The sequence below is a fragment of the Bombina bombina genome, chromosome 5, assembly GCF_027579735.1.
Source record: "Bombina bombina isolate aBomBom1 chromosome 5, aBomBom1.pri, whole genome shotgun sequence".
In the NCBI taxonomy this organism is placed as follows: domain Eukaryota; kingdom Metazoa; phylum Chordata; class Amphibia; order Anura; family Bombinatoridae; genus Bombina; species Bombina bombina.
Window position 1 is genome coordinate 55,708,383 of NC_069503.1, and position 20,102 is coordinate 55,728,484.

General features: G+C 40.2%; 1 protein-coding gene across 1 annotated transcript in view; it reads right to left on the reverse strand.

Moving 5' to 3' along the window:
* The window catches only part of LOC128659834 (gastrula zinc finger protein XlCGF26.1-like), a 29,773-nt gene extending 14,537 nt beyond the window's left edge, over positions 1 to 15,236 (reverse strand). Inside the window, exon 1 of the mRNA XM_053713408.1 lies at positions 14,963 to 15,236. The gene's annotated coding sequence lies outside the window, so the exon portion shown is untranslated. The remainder of the gene's footprint in view (positions 1 to 14,962) is intronic.
* Between the last annotated feature and the right edge of the window lie 4,866 nt (positions 15,237 to 20,102).

Consider the following 20,102-nt stretch of genomic DNA (forward strand, 5'->3'; position numbering starts at 1 on the left):
TTTCCTTTCCTTCTGTATAGGGTGAGTCCACAGCTGCATTGCTTACTTGTGGGAAATACAGAACCTGGTCACCAGGAGGAGGCAAAGACACCCCAGCCAAAGGCTTAAATACCTCCCCCCCACTTCCCTCATCCCCCAGTCATTCTGCCATAGGAACAAGGAACAGTAGGAGAAATATCAGGGTGAAAAAGATGCCAGAAGAATAAATACAAATTTAGGGCCGCCCATTGAAGAACACGGGCGGGAGCTGTTGACTCTCCTTATACAGAAGAAAAGGAAATCTGGTAAGCATAATTTATGTTTTCCTTCTTAATATAAGGAGAGTCCACAGCTGCATTCCTTACTTGTGGGAAATAATACCCAAGCTCCAGAGGATAGTGAATGCTAACGTGAGGTTAAAAGGAGAGGCGGCCCCTAATCTGAAGGCACCACAGCCTGCAAAACCTTTCTCCCGAAGGCTGCTTCAGCAGAAGCAAAAGCCTCAAACTTGTAAAATTTTGAAAAAGTATGTACGGAAGACAAGATTTGCCTTACAAATCTGATCCATAGAGGCCTCATCTTTGAAGGCCCAAGAGGAAGCCACTGCTCACGTAGAATGATCCGTAATCCTCTGAGGAGGCCTATGTCCCATTGTGTCACATGCTAAGCGGATAAAACTCCTCAAACAAAAATACAAGGAAGACGAAGAGGCCCTCTGACCCCTACGTTTCCCAGAACCAATGACAAACAGATAATACATTTGTCTAAATTCCGTCGTAGCCTGAAGAATTTCAAGACATGACTACATCCATATTATGCAGAAAACGTTCTTTTGATGAAGAAGGATTAGAACATAAGGAAGGAACCATCTCTTCCTGATGAAGGTGCAATCCGACACAACCTTAGGAAGAAATCCTAACCTAGGACATTGAACGGCCTTATCAGCAAGAAACACCAGATAAGGAGGGATGCATTGCACGGCACCAATCACAGAGACTCTGCGCGCAGAGCAATAAACAAAAGAAATTAACCTTCCAAGATACATGATGTTAAAAACATTAAGGACAAGATTTAAGCTCCCAGAAGGAGCATCAGGTTTAAACACCAGCCTGATACTAGTCAGAGCCTTAACCAAAGACTATGCATCCGTAAGCTCAGCAAGCATCTTGTGCAGTAAAACAGACAGGGCCAACACTGTCCCATCAAGGAACTAGCTAAGTGGCCCTTCTCTAGACTGACCTGGAGAAAGGAAAAATGCCTGGCAACCTTGACAAAACACGCTCTTCCAGAAATAAGTAGGTCCTCCACACCTTATGATAGGTGTGATGAGTAACCGACTTACATGAATGAGAGTATCATAACACTCTCAGGGAACCCTCTCTGAATAAGACTAAACATAAAAATCCAGCAGTCTTCAGTGAATCAGGTATGATGAAGAAAAGGCCATGTACCCGCAGGTCCCTGCAACAAGGAACCCTATTGGAGGATAAGATGAAATCCCCACTTAATACAGGAAACACCTTCGCAGCAGCGATGGAGCAACGAGTGTCATTGACACCTGCTCCCGCTAGATTGAGCCACCACTCGAGGAAGGAGTGGCAATTGTGGACAGGGAAACATAAATTGAACCTCCAAGACACTGCTAATGCCTCCATTAGCTCCGTCTGAGGATCCCTGCACCTCAGCCAAACTGAGTACTTGTATCGAGATGAGACACCATGAGATCTCTATCCGGTGCCCTCCTTCTACTTCAACATCTGAAATCCCTCAGATGAAGAGACCATATCCCCAAACAGGGAATGTCTGCAGATAACATCCGTCCCGGATGACCACACCCTTAGTGTGGATCATTAACAACGAGCAATAGTGGGCCTCTGCCCACCCCAGACTTGGGACACTACCCTCATTGCTAGGGAGTCACCCACCCCTCAGATGGATATCTGAACCACTGAGGAAAAATTAGTCTGGGTAGAATATATATACTGGGACTAACCCAGTAGGATAAGCCTTCAGAGCAAAAAGGATTGCCCAAAGATCCATAGGTAATCAGGAGGGAGCATTCCTCCTGAGCCCACATTCCCCGTGCCTTCTGGCACACCTTCTCCATTCTGATGGACTAGTGAACGTAGTCAACATCGCCTGGGATGCTTTTAAGAAGGATGTCCCTTGGAACAGGAGATCTGGACCAAGCCTAAAAGAGAATGAACTCTCGACCGGAGGTCTAAGGAAAACTGTTGAAAAAGATTCAAAACAACACCACTCTCCTGGCTCAGCATTCACAGAGCATTGGTCAGAGATGAGACCTGGCAAAAGAATGAAGTCCATGATCGACACCATAAAAACAGTCACCACCAAACCTGAGCCAGTGATGGCCAGAAGGAGGTCTGGAGGGAACGACATGGCAAAGCTATGATTGCCACCATCTAGTCAGAAAAATAGTTTTCATGTCTATGAAGGTTCATATAGTACCCAGGGATCCGCCCTGGCACTTTATACCAGAGAACTCTGAACAATGTTTCCTTCCATCCCTGAGGATCGAGGAAGACAGGTGAAACACCCAAATAGTCTTCTTACAGACAAGACGGTGGTGGTTGAGCCAGAATTGTCCAGAAAGGAAAACTGCCACATTTTCTGGATACTTGCATTGCCAAGAATCCCTAGATCATGAAAAGATCTGGATGAGGTAGCTAGACCAAACAAAGGAGCAATGAATTGGAAGTGCATTGTCCAGAATGTCAACCTCAGGAACCAAAATGTTCCCTGCGAAAGAAAGCAAAGGAATGATATCCTTCATCAATAGTGGTCATACCCCAAGCTAGAACACAGGTGGGGGGGATTTTTTTAGCCTCTCTCTGGAACTAGAAGATGCTAGAACTAGCTTTAAGTAGTAAAGATCCCAATTAGGATAAGAGTTCCCACCTTCTACGGGACAATGAAGTAAAGGATTGGTTTCCCAAAGCCCATTCTGCAATAGACATCGGGACAATTACTCTAAAAGAGTACAAACCCGCACCCACTCCAGAAAGGCTTCATTTTCTCTATCTGTGAAGTCAAGAAAAAGAAAAGGAATTTGCGCAAAGGTGGCTGAGACTTGAAGTCTCTAGGACCCAAGAATCTTAAATGTCCCTGAGTCAAGCGTCTGAAGGAGCTATAGTCAGTCCCCACACAATCCGGATAGGACCAGGAACTAGCCCTCATGCCAACCTACGTTTGGCAAGATGCTTGCTCTGCTGGACGAGTCTAGGACTGAGCCGGTCTCCAAACACACTTGGCTTGAACTGATGTAGCGGAGGTCTCTGATGCTGAGCTTCATCAGTAGAATAAGACAAATTAAAGAATTTTCATCCAACTGTAAAAAACATAGAAAACAGAAACCAGATCAAATTTTTCCCTTAAGCAGAAGAAAAAGATGAGGTTCAAAGGTCATATCTGTCAGAGCGAACCAAGACCTGAACAGAACGAAAAAACTGAAGCCACAGTTTAGGGCTAGTAATCTGCAAAGTATTACAAATAAAAGAATTATCAGCTCCAAGGCCTTAATTCTATTCTCTCTCGAAGATATTGAGTGAGTAACCACCTAGAGTCGAGAAAAGGACTGCTCATTAGAAAAGCGCTCCAGCAAGTGAGACAACAAAAGTTGTCAATAAATATCCCATGAAACATACTTATAACTAAAGTGTTTCCTTTGTGTATAAAAGAGCTCTAGGCAAGGGCACAAATAGTGCTAGCCAAGAAAAGGTGAGTATAACAACCCCTTATAGAGCCCTGAACCAGGAATCTTAAAAGGAATTAGATGATGGGGAAGAGGATCTTCATCCTGCCCCACCCATCTTAATCAACTTCGCTATCTGATTTAGGATTCTGAGACTCGACCAAGAGATCAGCCCCAAAAGTCTCCAAAACCGCCAAAACCTCCCTTAGAAGAAGGCGCAGACGAGCAACTCTAAATCTAAAAGTGAGATTTTCCTCTGCCGGAGGAAGAGAATCAGCAGTTTGCGACCCAGAAGGTCCATAATCTGAAGCCTCAGAGGGACCCGCATCCCCAGATGATTGATCGGATGCAACCAACACTTTACATGATGATCCCTGGGCAGGAGTGCATGGATTAACCATTCGTTTGCGCGTAGCAGTGCTAGGTAAAGGGCAGAAGGCTGCAGATAGCACCATACAGAATTGCGCAGTAACGTCTCGTGGAAAAAGGCCCCCTCCAGGTGGAGGATTAGTGGTGCAAGGGGAAGCTGCATGTGTAGGATCAGATGAATGTAGGGGACACACCTCATGGGAAGAAGCGTCCTCAGAGACGGAAGGCTTAGTGGCATCTAACATCTAAACATTAAATGAAGAAAACGGCTTATTGCGGCATATGGAACATATTTGAGCAGGCTGGCTAAACGGGCCTCCTCACAATATACACAAGTATCAGATTCTGTAGTAGAGGGATACCCCTCTAATCTCAGAATCCTCCAGCACTCTTTAAATCTTGGTTTTTTTTTAAAACAAAGAGAAAAAACTGGCACCTATACCCTCAATGGCTGAGGCACTCACCACCTCCTATGACCCAGACAGTGTTGAGAAAATTTGCTCCTCTCCATAGCCACTCGGTCAGGAATAGGAAACCTTGACCACACCCGGTCACATGGTGCATAAAGCAGGACCACCCCTGCCCTAGAAAGAAAGTGTGCCCAGCGTATAAACTGCACAACTTTCACAGTAAAAGAGCGACCTGTATGTTGCAAAACAGCCAAAAACATCTCACACATAAAGCAGCATAAATCACAAAACAAATATGATTAAACCCTACTGTTCAATAATCCCCCTCAGGAGATATATTAACCCTTGATTACATAAAGATAAAGGAGTCACACTGTGACCCTGTCTTCTAGCGTCTTTTTATACATGTGTGTTAAAATCAAAACGATCTTACCAGAATCCATGCTGTGGAACATAAACACAGCCTTTCAAGTGTGACAGTCTTGTAGCGTCGCTCCTGACATTGACTTGAGTGAGAAAAAGCAGGCAGTGAAACTCGTCAACACTGATTGCTAAGGAGCTGTTAAAGGGACAGTCTATTAAAGGGACAGTCTAGTCCAAAATAAACTTTTATGCTTCAGATAGGGCATGTAATTTTAAACAATTTTCCAATTTACTTTTATCACCAAATTTGCTTTGTTCTCTTGGTATTCTTAGTTGAAAGCTTAACCTAGGAGGTTCCTATGCCAATTTCTTAGACCTTGAAGGCCACCTCTTTTCAGAATGCATTTTAACAGTTTTTCACCACTAGAGGGTGTTAGTTCATGTTTTTCATATAGATAACACTGTGCTCATGCACGTGAAGTTATCTGGGAGCAGGCACTGATTGGCTAAACTACAAGTCTGTCAAAAGAACTGAGAGGGGCAGTTTGCAGAGGCTTAAATACAAGATAATCACAGAGGTTAAAAGTATATTAATATAACTGTGTTGGTTATGCAAAACTGGGGAGTGGGTAATAAAGGGATTATCAATCTTGTAAAACAATAAAAATTCTGGTGTAGACTGTCCCTTTAATCTGAGTCTGGATGGTTCCGCAGAATAGACTCTACTTGCATCTCCAGACCCTAACCTTCATCAATGCTCTCACTGAGAGGCTGACAAAACTCCAGTCCCATATCAAAGGGTAGATACCCTTCCTAGGAATTACTCCAAAATCTTCTGACACTTCTCTGCCAACCTCCTGTGACGAAAGGCAAAGAATGACTGGGGTTGATGAGGGAAGTGGGGGACGTATTTAAGCCTTTAGCTGGGGTGTCTTTGCCGCCTCCTGGTGGAATGCAGTTGTGGACTCTCCTTATATGAAGAAGGAAAAAGATCTTAAAATAATATGCTACATAATAATTTTACCAAGAAAAAAAAAAACAAAAACCCAACATAAATTTTCAGCCAAAACAGTAAGTCAAGTAACAAACTCAAACAGCAGCTGTAGGCTAGAATCAAATTTGAAACATGCTACACAATAATTTTACCGAAAATAACAAGCAAAAAACTAAAATCGAAAAAAGCCATTTTCTGCCGAAACGTTTCTGCGGCCGAAATATCGCTGCATCCCTAGTTGATGGAAGAGAGAGAAAAAAAGAGAGAGAGAAAAAAAGAGAGAGAGAAAAAAAGAGAGAAAAAAAAAGAGAGATCGAGAGAGAGAGGAAAAAAAAAGAGAGAGAGAGAAAAAAAGAGAGAAAAAAAAAAAGAAAGAGAAAAAAAAGAGAGAAAAAAAAGAGAGAAAAAAAAAGAGAAAAAAAAGAGAGAAAAAAAAAAGAGAGAGAAAAAAAGAGAGAGAAAAAGCTGTCAGTTCATTAACATGTTTTGTTTTCAATAATGAAACGTTATGTATATTAACTACAGTTGTTTTGTTCGAGAGTCTGTTGTTCAAAGTAGTTTGACACATAGGTATTTTTACACAATCTAAATTGGTACTTGTCTGTCACATTCACAGCATTATTATATAGTTGTGCATTTCAACAACTGGCATTTTTGGCGTTTTTCAATTCATATGTTTATATGTCTATTACTTATCTGTTTTTTCTATGTTTGATTAGGCAGGCTTTAGGGAGTTTATATTACACATTGCTTATGCCTAACTTCATCTTTTTCAGTTTTGTATATTCATTTTCATTATTGTCACTTGCATTTGCAAATATTTTCTTTCAACGTACCACTGTGCATTATATGTTAGTTTGCTGTTTTTGTATGGTCTATAACTACATCACACATTTATGCCCATTTCCGTTTTTTGACACTAGGAGCTTGTTTCACATAGGGCTATGTTACATGCCCCACTTCCTGTGCACACACAGTGATGTCACATCCTGTTTCACGAATCAACAGTTACCCGTTTTTTTTGCTGTATTAAGGCACACTAACTTCAGAGGTATTTTAGTTGTTCACATTATTGTCTTGATGTTCCTATGTTCTCATGTTTTGTATCAACTAAGACAAGTTGTAAAGCCGGACCGGAAGTGAGGAATTTTTCTACTTCCGGTTTGATGATTTTGAGCTGTGTATGCGTTTAATTGTTTGGCGCTTTTTTCACTATGATTGAGATATTGTGGGTTGTTTTGTAACACTATTTAAATGTGGTTTGTACACTTTGAATTTATTCTGAAGAAGGGGAGAATCTATCCCTGAAACGTCAATATTTATATTTACACTTTTGAATATATATATATATATATACAGGTATATATATATATATACACACACAGGGAGTGCAGAATTATTAGGCAAATGAGTATTTTGACCACATCATCCTCTTTATGCATGTTGTCTTACTCCAAGCTGTATAGGCTCGAAAGCCTACTACCAATTAAGCATATTAGGTGATGTGCATCTCTGTAATGAGAAGGGGTGTGGTCTAATGACATCAACACCCTATATCAGGTGTGCATAATTATTAGGCAACTTCCTTTCCTTTGGCAAAATGGGTCAAAAGAAGGACTTGACAGGCTCAGAAAAGTCAAAAATAGTGAGATATCTTGCAGAGGGATGCAGCACTCTTAAAATTGCAAAGCTTCTGAAGCGTGATCATCGAACAATCAAGCGTTTCATTCAAAATAGTCAATAGTGTCGCAAGAAGCGTATGGAAAAACCAAGGCGCAAAATAACTGCCCATGAACTGAGAAAAGTCAAGCGTGCAGCTGCCAAGATGCCACTTGCCACCAGTTTGGCCATATTTCAGAGCTGCAACATCACTGGAGTGCCCAAAAGCACAAGGTGTGCAATACTCAGAGACATGGCCAAGGTAAGAAAGGCTGAAAGACGACCACCACTGAACAAGACACACAAGCTGAAACGTCAAGACTGGGCCAAGAAATATCTCAAGACTGATTTTTCTAAGGTTTTATGGACTGATGAAATGAGAGTGAGTCTTGATGGGCCAGATGGATGGGCCCCTGGCTGGATTGGTAAAGGGCAGAGAGCTCCAGTCCGACTCAGACGCCAGCAAGGTGGAGGTGGAGTACTGGTTTGGGCTGGTATCATCAAAGATGAGCTTGTGGGGCCTTTTCGGGTTGAGGATGGAGTCAAGCTCAACTCCCAGTCCTACTGCCAGTTTCTGGAAGACACCTTCTTCAAGCAGTGGTACAGGAAGAAGTCTGCATCCTTCAAGAAAAACATGATTTTCATGCAGGACAATGCTCCATCACACGCGTCCAAGTACTCCACAGCGTGGCTGGCAAGAAAGGGTATAAAAGAAGAAAATCTAATGACATGGCCTCCTTGTTCACCTGATCTGAACCCCATTGAGAACCTGTGGTCCATCATCAAATGTGAGATTTACAAGGAGGGAAAACAGTACACCTCTCTGAACAGTGTCTGGGAGGCTGTGGTTGCTGCTGTACGCAATGTTGATGGTGAACAGATCAAAACACTGACAGAATCCATGGATGGCAGGCTTTTGAGTGTCCTTGCAAAGAAAGGTGGCTATATTGGTCACTGATTTGTTTTTGTTTTGTTTTTGAATGTCAGAAATGTATATTTGTGAATGTTGAGATGTTATATTGGTTTCACTGGTAAAAATAAATAATTGAAATGGGTATATATTTGTTTTTTGTTAAGTTGCCTAATAATTATGCACAGTAATAGTCACCTGCACACACAGATATCCCCCTAAAATAGCTAAAACTAAAAACAAACTAAAAACTACTTCCAAAAATATTCAGCTTTGATATTAATGAGTTTTTTGGGTTCATTGAGAACATGGTTGTTGTTCAATAATAAAATTAATCCTCAAAAATACAACTTGCCTAATAATTCTGCACTCCCTGTATATACATACATACATACACACATACACACACACACACACACATACACATACATACATATACACACATTATATATACATACATATATATATATACATATACACACAATCACATACACAGTTATATACACACACACACGTATATGTATATACACAATCACATACACAGTTATACACACGTGTGTGTGTATAACATATTTATTTATTTTTTCTTCTTTTTTTAAACATTTTATCTTGACTGAAAATTTGCCCTGCTTTGAGACACTGGGATTGTTTTTAAACATGTCTCAGGGGGACTCTGCTTACACTGCTGGGCCTATTTCCACTATCACAGGGAATATGGAAGAGATACAGGGTGCTTCTACATTTCACTTTACAGATTAAGATGCACAGTCCATCTTCTTTGATGCTTTAACGATAACACCTATGCCCAACAAGCCCTCCTATACTTATAACTAGGGTTGCACCGATACCATTTTTTTAAGACCGAGTACAAGTACCGATACTTTTTTTCAAATACTCACCGATACCAATTACCGATACTTTTTTATGTCATGACAGTTTACCTTATGATTTAAGATCACTTCTTTATAATTATGAACTGTATCTCAAAAGACATTTTGAAATAATAAAACAGTTTTATGTGCTTGTTGTCACAAAGTTTACAGAACATGTTTATAAATAAAAATATTACAATAACATATTAATAATAACAACAATAAATAACAGCTGTAGCAGCTAGGGCTGGAAAGCTACAATTTAAAGGGGGGGGATTACTGGATGCAATTGGGTTGTAGGGTGCCTATATAACTCATCAATCTGACATTTGTACTTAATACAAAGTAATATAATTTAATTCTGAAATAAATATTGAGGAAGGAGTATCCCAGTAATCCTCTTTGTGAAAAATGGGGCATTTGCATTCTACTGACTCAACAGAAAATAGGGCTGGTCTTCATATTTTTCCAGGGCTGCTTTTTTTTCCCCAGTCCAGCCCTGGCTAAGGTTGTTCCTCAGAGTACAGTATGTTTTGAGCATAATTGTGCAAGAGGAGAACTAGTAGTATAACAGGCAATCTAGCAATTAGAATATTTTTTTAAAAGTTAGTGGCAAGTTCTTAAGGAACAGAATCATCTCTGCATTTTCAGCTATAAATCTGTTTCTGCTAACAGCAAGGACGTTTGACGTTAAGCTGAACAGTCTTTCACTTTTCACACTACTGCATGGGTTAGAAAGATATTTTTGGGCCATTAAATCTCAGTTTATTAACTGCCCAGTACTTCAGGGGTTTGTCTGAATGACTGCTCTGATGTACAATAATACAAATAACAGCAATTTGTATTGGCAGAACAATTTTTAGTTAAGTCTCCACTCCAGCTTAAAATGAAATGGGAACATGCAGTTTGAAAAATGCCACAAGATGGCGTATGGGTAGGAATTGGAGGTATCGGTTTAAGTATCGGTGCATTTGCACGAGTACAAGTACTCATGCAAATACTTGGTATCGGCACCGATACCGATACTAGTATCGGTATCGGTGCAACCCTACTTATAACCATCTACTAAAATTGAAGAAACGCCAGAAAGATTTGGAACTCCACGGTGCCTACCTATCGGAGTACCACCGTAAGAGATATATACCACGGGGGTTCCGGATCAGAAACACCCCTACTATAGGACGCTATAATCCAGCTTTTTGTGAGAGGTGGTGCAGCATACTCAATAAGTGCTCTCTTGACCTCATTCTCTTTGTCATACAAGAGGTTACTACACTACTACAACAAACCAAAGTGGAGATACAACAATATGAACAACTCAATTTTGAGATTATGCAACAAGACAAACAGGAAAACTGGCAGGATAAGCTGCAAACGCAAGTTTCTCAATATGAGAGGGATTTGATACAATTAAAAAACAAAAAACTGGCAACAGTCAAAGAGGATTATAGAGACAGACGGATCTACATCTGGCAATTATCGTCACAAGACAGACAGAGGGTTTATCAAGGACGCCAAAGGAGGCAAAGATATAAAAAACTGCTACTTTACAGACGGTTGATTCATCAGGTTTGAGCTCAGAAGGGGAAGCCCATAAACAGGGATCAAACTACGAACAGACCCCGGCCGCAGGTGTGACAACGCGCTCAAAAAACAGGGCAGGCAGAGACCACACCCCAGAAGGGGTGGTCACAAAGAAAAAGCCCCCACGACCTCCCAACATACAAAAGTCAGCATAGTGGTGAATTTGAGTAACAGGATGCTTACTAGCATAGAAGAACATGTACTCAATAGGGGCTTAACATTCATCCCAACATGTAGCACAGATGAATTTGGACTATACATAGACCTACAAAAATCCCTTAGACAACTAAAATTAAAAGAAAAATTTGGGAATTCAACAGAGGAAGAACAAGAACAGTCCAAATTTAAGAAAAAATCCACCTTTGAACCCCAAAGTCACAATGCTAGCATCGGTACTTACCACAGACTACCAAGAAGAAGCCTTATCCCAGTTGGATGACCCCCAGACATATCACAAGCTACCTAGAGACCCCACAGGACTTTTTAAGGATAAAATTGATAAATTCTTGGATCAGACCTTTATTAATGGTTTTATTACCAAACAGGAATTGGAATTCCTAAAAAATGCACACCCAAGAACACCAGTGTTCTACACGGTTCCAAAGATCCATAAAGATCCATAAAAGGCTGGAAATCCCTCCAGGAAGGCCTATTGTGTCAGCCATCCAATCTTTACATCAGCCACTGGCAAAGTTTGTAGATTTATTCCTACAGCCTTTGGTTAGACACATGAATACATTCTTATTGGACTCCAATATGCTACTAACTATAATTGGGAACCTTGGATTGTTGGAAATTTCAGACATTCTGGTAACACTTGATGTTGCCAGTCTGTATACTGCTATTCCGCACCATTTTGGACTTAGAGCCATAACCAGAGCGCTCCAACACTACCCATATGTGGGTCCCCCGGCGGAAGTACTCTTCTACTCTTTGACACTTCTGGAAAATCTGTCTTACTACTAATTATTTAAAAATCGAGAAACAGTTATATCTTCAACTGATGGGCACAGCGATGGGGTCCAATGTGGTCCCATCCTATGCCAACTTATTCATGGCAGAATTTGAAACTACTGATACCCACCTCTTCCAGGATCCTCGAATATTGCTATTTAAGTGGTACATTGATGATCTGATATTGATCTGGTGTGGAACAGAGGAAGATCTACTTATGTGGTTCAACCAATTAAATCAGACATCAGCACATATCAAGTTCAAAATGAACTACAGTACCACAGCGATAGATTTCCTGGACCTACATCTTTACAAGGAGGAAGGCAGATTACAATCAACACTCTATAAGAAAGATACAGACAGGAATTCACTATTATACCATACCAGCTGTCACCCTCCTGCCCTCAAAAAGGCTCTACCTAAGTCTCAATTACAGAGAGTCATTAGAAATAATACGGAACAGATCAATACCGATAAAAAAAACATAGAGATGAAGGACCGATTTATCCAGCGATGATATCCACAAGAACAACTGATGAAGATTGAACAGGATCTCAGGATGGATGACACAAAGATGGTTCTACAGAACCAAGGATAACATTCACAACAGTATATACTCATGACAAACAAGGTTTGGTCTGCAGAAAAATTGGGAGTTCCTCAAAACAGACCCCACACTTCCGTTTAAACATCTTGCCCCTCCAAGGGTGGGCTACAAAAGGGCTAAATCCCTAAGAGACTATTTGATACATACGGACCCAGCACACAATTATGAATCGAAAACCTGGCTTCACTGCAAAAAAAAAACAGGTTGTTTTAGATGCCTAGGATGCACCACCTGTAGTGCACTAATAACGGGTCCTTATTTCTCCCACCCTTACAAAAAGAAAAAATACTTCCACAGATACCGAATGACTTGTACCACCACACATGTAGTCTATCTTCTATATTGTGTCTGTGGACTATTTTATGTGGGGAAGACCGCGGATGACCTCCGCACGAGGATGGCTAACCATAGGTCATCTATACGCACAGCCATAGATAAAGGTACATCAGAACAGCTGGTAGGCCGACATTTTGTACAAGCAGGACATACAGTTAAAGATCTAAAATACACTCTGATCGATCATGTACCACCCTCCCCTAGAGGAGGTGATAGAGGACGAAGACTGTTGCAATTGGAAGCTAGGTGGACCTATGGATTGGGCACCTTATCTCCTCAGGGCTTAAATACCCACTTGGACTGGCATAGCTATCTATGAGAGAAGTCCTATCTTGGTTATATAACCAAATTATCCATCTTTACTTTGACAAATATTCTGATTAATAGTCCCCCATTATAGTGATTTACTATGGCTCCCCGAAATGCTGTACAAATAGCTTGCTACTATGGCTTGAATAGTGGCCCTTAGCTAGTTTTCCAAAAATTGGAGTTCACTTAAGATAATTCCATTTAAGAATAACCCTTGGAAACTTCATACACAAATACAAATGTGATTGCCACTAATGCCAATAGCTCTTATTCTGTGACATAACATATATTATAATCAATCAATGATTATCCCCTGTAACTCCCCCTATTCTCTGCCTTTAGTGGTTCTCCCATACAGTAACTAACCCCCCTGTATTCGTTTAATTAACTAAGTAAATACACACAGACAGTATTGGTAACAAACACTGATTAACACAGTACACTTTTTTCACCAATATCGATTTCACATTTCAGTTCCCTTTTAACTTAATTTCACTTTGACAATGATCACATTACAATTGTTATATTGTATCGTATTAATATCCTTGTATTTGTATCACTTGTTTTTGCACTATGTTATTTGTTATTTTTTATTGCCACACAGGGGCGGTTCCGGCGCTACTGGCGCTAGCATGATGACGTCATGACGCTTACGCGTCACTTCCGGTTCATTCCGGTGCGGCAACGATGGGGCCGGTGGTGTTCGGGACAGCTCTCTGGCTATTTAGCCACTGTGGGATAAGCACTAAACACACTGCTTTATTTTCAGGAGTCTGAGGACCAGCATCATAGCCCGAAAATGTTCACTCTGTAACTTTAAATAAACACGTTTTTTTCTCACGGTGAGTGCCTCTATCTTGAACTGCTACATGGATACTCTGAGTGCAGCCCGGCATTATACTGCAAAATAGTGAGTGCTGGTATTTTTGGGATATATATATATATATATATATATATATATATATATATATATATATATATATATATATATATATATATATATATATATATACACACACACACACACACACACACACACATATATATGTAACACATGCAGTGAGCCAATGACAATCTGTGTATATATATATATATATATATATATATATATCTATCTATCATCAAAAAGGAGTATAGAATCCACGCCAAAGTAAAGTAAAACTTGACTTTTATTCTTGTATTAAAATGTTACAACGATGGAGAAATCACAGCAGCTTTGCAGAGTAGACGCAGCACTGGGCTTACGCGTTTCGGCTGTTAAGCCGTAGTCATAGCCTATAGTGCTGTGTTTGCTACTGCTATTTAAAAAAAGATACAGTAATCCTATTGGCTTTTAGTTAATTGGTAATTAAAAAACACACGATTGCGCTACTCTTGCTGAATGCCAGCAAGAATGAATATATGAGAACACGATTTAATAAATTGCATAGTTAATAGTTGCAATGTACTGATCATAGAAACCAGCCCATAGTTAAAAGAAAAATATTTATTTTCTATTAGCAATGTTGGTGTGGGAAAATGGTTGTGGTAATTTATGTTATGTGTCAGACACCCCATATGTAGTGTAATAAAGTATCATGAACCAATGTCAAGTATATATAATAAATTTGTAGCTGATTCCTTTCATTCAGATCATATAACTTGGATGAGTGAAGCAGAAGGAATTGGCAAAATTAATATTAGTAATTGAATAGTAGTGGATGTGACGATAATTCGAATATAACACAGAGAGAAAGAATCACATAAAATTATTCCTCTAGGATATTATGATTCCACTGAGAGTATGAGAAAACAGGAATTAAGTATGGAAGAAGATAAATAAAGTAACTAGTCAGTTCCGTTAATATTACAAACAGTCTTTGAGGAGAGATAACATCAAAGAGCTTTCTAGTTGTAGCACTTACTTAGTGGGGTAGTCCGGAGTACAGCGTACTAACTCTGAGAGTGCTGAGATAAGCGGAGCTGAACAGCAGGGAAGCGTGTGCGGTGATTCAACCGAAGCGGCGTCTGGCACTATGACAGAGACACAGCTGAGAATCTGCAGGGAAGCGTGTGCCGCATAGATTCCGGATCAGCGTCTGAAAGTTTGGTCAGGACTCTGAGAGTCGGAGACAGATGACGTAGGGAGTTCCAGTGATAGGGCAAGAGGAAGTTGGAAATCCGTAGGCTAGAAACAGAACAAAGTAATACTGCAATTCTGTTAGAAGAGAAGTTAGACAATCAGCAGGTAATTCAGGTTATACTGAAATGGCTTGGTTAGGATAAGAACGTGTGAATGAAGATATCCTTCTGGTACACGACTTCAATAATCAAGCAACAAACAGGTGTTGCTGATAGCCATTTATAGGTAGTATTAAGGTGGACAGATGGAATTAAGGCGGAATCATGACAGATTCCCCCTCTCAAGGAGACCCTCCTGGGTCCACAGAACCCGGTTTTGTAGGGTTACGAAGATGGAACTCACGTAGCAGATCAGGAGCGTGAATATCACGCAAAGGTATCCAGGAATCCTCTTCGGGACCATATCCAGTCCAACGAACCAGGTATTCCACCAGTCTCCAACGGTTGCGGGAATCTAAGATCTCCTCAACTTCAAACTCAGACTGGTCAGCACATACAGTAGCATCGAGGCCATCTTCCCCAGGCTGTGGAACCAAAGGTCCAGAATAGGGTTTCAAGAGTGACACATGGAAAGTTGGATGGATTCTCAGATTTCCCGGTAAATGTAGAACAACTGCGTTTGGGTTGAGGACTTTCTTTATTCTGAATGGACCAATAAATTGGTTAGCCAATTTTTTGCAGGGGACCTTCAATTTCAGATTCTTAGTAGATAACCATACTCGATCACCTGGTTTGTACAAAGGAGGGAGCGTATGTTTCTTGTCATAGTAAAGTTTGTTTTTTGCAATTTCCAAATGTTTTTTTCAAAAGAGTTAAAGAACTTTTTAATTCAGTAAAGTATTCAACAGCATATGGTGAAGAAGAGGTGGTGCTAGCGGTTGGTATTGTTCTCGGATGATAACCATACGAGGCATAGAATGGTGACATTTTAGTTGAGGTATTGATCGAATTGTTGTAGGCGAACTCAGCCATAGGAAGCCAGTCAGACCAATCATCTTGGACCTGCGAAATGTAGCACCTGAGGTACTGTTCTAGTGTTTGGTTAAGACGTTCTGTTAAACCATTCGATTGTGGGTGAAAGGCTGTTGTGAATCTGGGGGAGATCTTCATTAGACGACACAATTCCCTCCAAAATCTAGAGGTGAATTGAATTCCCCTATCTGTTACAATCAAAAGAGGTAAGCCATGTAACTTAACTATGTGAGCGATGAATAAGCTAGCTGTGGTAGTAGCAGTGGGTATTTTCTTCAGGGGTATGAAATGTCCCATACGGGTGAGATGATCAACAACCACTAAGATACAAGTGTAATTCCTCGATGGTGGCAGCTCTACAATGAAGTCCATTGCTATCATTTGCCAGGGTGTGTCAGGTATGGGTAGGGGAGTTAACAATCCGAATGGTTTATGAGGTATTCGTTTGTTTCGGGAGCAAACTTGACAGTTTGTGATATGGTTACATACATCTTGTTCATATTTGGCCACCAGTATTCTCTATGCAACAATTCAAGGGTTTTGGTAATACCAAGATGTCCTGATAAAGGATTATCATGGTAGTGATGGAGTAACACTGTTCTGAGTGTTGGTGGCACATACAACAGTTTATAATAGTGAAATAAACCGGTCTTCAATTCTTTGGTACATATCGAGGGGATATTAGAGTCTTTTTGTTGAGCAGTTAGAAGATCGGAATGGAATGATGTAATAGAGGCTAGGAATTTGTAAGAAGGAATGATATTTTGTGCTTCTTCCCGTTCTGGAATACTTTGGAAGGTTCTGGATAAGGAATCTGCTTGAATATTTTTGGTTCCCGGTCTATAATGTATCAGAAAGTTAAATCGATCCAAAAATAATGACCAGCGGACCTGTCGTGAAGATAACGTTTTGTTTTTCTTTAGATATTGTAGGTTCTTGTGGTCAGTCAAAACCAAAAAGGGTTTGAGTGTACCTTCAAGAATATGCCTCCAGTGTTCCATGGCAACCTTTATTGCCAAAAGTTCAAGATCTCCAACTGAATAATTCCTTTCTGCAGGTGTTAGAAGTCGTGAATAAAAAGCAACGGGGTGGCGAACTTGTGATCCAACACGCTGTTGAGATAGTATAGCCCCTACACCAATATTTGAGGCGTCTACTTCAAGTGTGTAATCTGCATCTGGATCTGGAAGCTGTAAAATTGGAGCTGACGTAAAACATTTTTTCAGGTGTTCGAAAGCTTCTTTGGCTTCGTTCGTCCAGCAAAATCTGTTTTTTTCCTGTTAGTTTAGTCAGGGGTTGAACAATGGAGGAATATCCTTGTATGAATCTTCTGTAGAAGTTGGAGAATCCTAGAAATTTTTGAAGGGACTTTAAACTGGTAGGTGTGGGCCATTCCAAAACAGCTTTTACTTTATCTGGATCCATTGCTATGCCATTTGGGGAGATGATATAACCCAGGAATTTGATTGTCTTTACATGGAATTGACATTTCTCCGACTTGGCATATAAATGATGCTCTCTTAACCTAGTTAGGACCCATCTTACATGTTTGATATGGTCTGTCATGGTTTTTGAGTAAATTAAAATGTCATCTAAATATATCACTACGCAGCTGTCTAACAAATCCTTAAATATCTCATTAATAAAAAATTGAAAAGTTGCTGGAGCATTTGTTAAGCCGAATGGCATAACGTTGTACTGAAATAAGCCATAACGTGTCTTAAATGCTGTCTTCCATTCATCTCCCTTTCTCATGCGTATAAGATTATATGCCCCCTTTAAATCTAGTTTTGTAAAGATTCGAGCATCTGTTAATCTTTCTAGGAGTTCGGGGATGAGTGGAAGTGGATATCTGTTTTTCACCGTGATAGCATTTAAACCCCTGTAGTCGATAATTGGGCGTAAAGTGCCATCCTTATTGGTCACAAAAAACATTCCAGCGGCTGCTGGGGAAGTAGAGGTGGAGATAAACCCTTTTCTAAGATTTTCGTCAAGGTATTCTCTAAGATATTGTAACTCTTTTTTAGACATAGGATATATCTTACCAAAAGGGATGGTGGTGTTAGGCTTAGTGTCTATTGGGCAATCAAATGGCCTATGAGGTGGTAAATTTTCTGCCTCTTTAAGGTTAAATACGTCTGAAAATTCGGTGTATTCTGTGGGTATTTGAGTTTGTATGTGGTTCAAAGAAAGATTAGGGTAACAAGTTGTAGTGCAGTACTTAGAGGTATACTGTATAGTGTTTGTAACCCAATCTATGATTGGGTTATGTTTCTGTAACCAGGGGAACCCTAAAATAACGGGGTGTATTGAGTTAGGTAATATGTCGAATGTGATGTATTCGATATGTCCATTACCTGATGTGATGAGTAGCGGTATGGTGTGGTGTGTTATTGGACCTTTTAAATGAGTGGATCCATCAATAACTTTGACATGCACAGGGAATTGCTTTAACACACTAGGTATTTTATTTACAGAAACATAAGATTGATCCATAAACATGCCGAATGCCCCTGAATCGACCATTGCCTCATTCCTGAGATGATGTTGATCCCACTGCAAAGAAATGAAATGGTTAAGTGTGACATTTATTTGTGGGTTAACGATCAGAATCTTACCCCTCTTTTGGCGCATCAGAATTGAACAAGTAGATACTGTGTGGTCCTTGTTCCCACAATACATACATAGGTTTAAGTTTCTTCGTCGTTGTTTTTCCTCGTTTGTTAGTGGACCTTTTATTGTTCCAATTTCCATGAGAACAGGACTTGTAGATGATTTCTCTATTTGAGGTGCATGATACTTCTTTGGATATATTTCAGATGATACTTTTTCTGCCCGACGTTCCCTGTATCTCCTATCCATAGAGATAGAGATCTTTATGAGTGACTCTAGGGTGTCAGGAAACTCGATTCGTGAAAGCTCATCTTTTAAATGTTCAGACAGTCCCAGGCGGAACTGATTACGTAGGGAGACTCCGTGGCCCATAACTGGAACTCAGCGACGTAGTCTTCGACGGGTCTTCGACGGGTCTTTTACCCTGCTTTAGTGTTCTCAGGTTGTTCTCAGCAGTGATCTGGGTGTTGCGATCTTCATACAGTAGGGCCATTGCTTTAAAGAAATCTTCCAAAGATCCCAAAATGGGATCATTAACTTCAAAGAATTTATCTGCCCACAACCTGGGTTCACCACTTAAATAAGAGATCACTGTGCACACTTTTACTCTGAGTAATATGTTTTAGGTTTCATGGAAAACATCAGTAAACAGGCATTGCGAAACTCGCGATAACGAGTGCGTACACCTGTGAATACACATGGTGGGTTAATCTTTGGTTCAGGGTGTTCAGCAGTCTTTTGCGTGATAAAATCATTCATGATTCGCTTCAGTGTATTATTTTCATTTTTCAACTCTGTTAAATCCTGGGCTAATATCTCTACTTTCTGGTTTAGACTGGTTATTTCATTAGCCATAGCTGCTGGATCCATAGCTCAGAGTTAAAAAATAAATTTAGATATATAAGGCTTGATTATTCCATCATGAACCAATGTCAAGTATATATAATAAATTTGTAGCTGATTCCTTTCATTCAGATCATATAACTTGGATGAGTGAAGCAGAAGGAATTAGCAAAATTAATATTAGTAATTGAATAGTAGTGGATGTGACGATAATTCGAATATAACACAGAGAGAAAGAATCACATAAAATTATTCCTCTAGGATATTATGATTCCACTGAGCGTATGAGAAAACAGGAATTAAGTATGGAAGAAGATAAATAAAGTAACTAGTCAGTTCCGTTAATATTACAAACAGTCTTTGAGGAGAGATAACATCAAAGAGCTTTCTAGTTGTAGCACTTACTTAGTGGGGTAGTCCGGAGTACAGCGTACTAACTCTGAGAGTGCTGAGATAAGCGGAGCTGAACAGCAGGGAAGCGTGTGCGGTGATTCA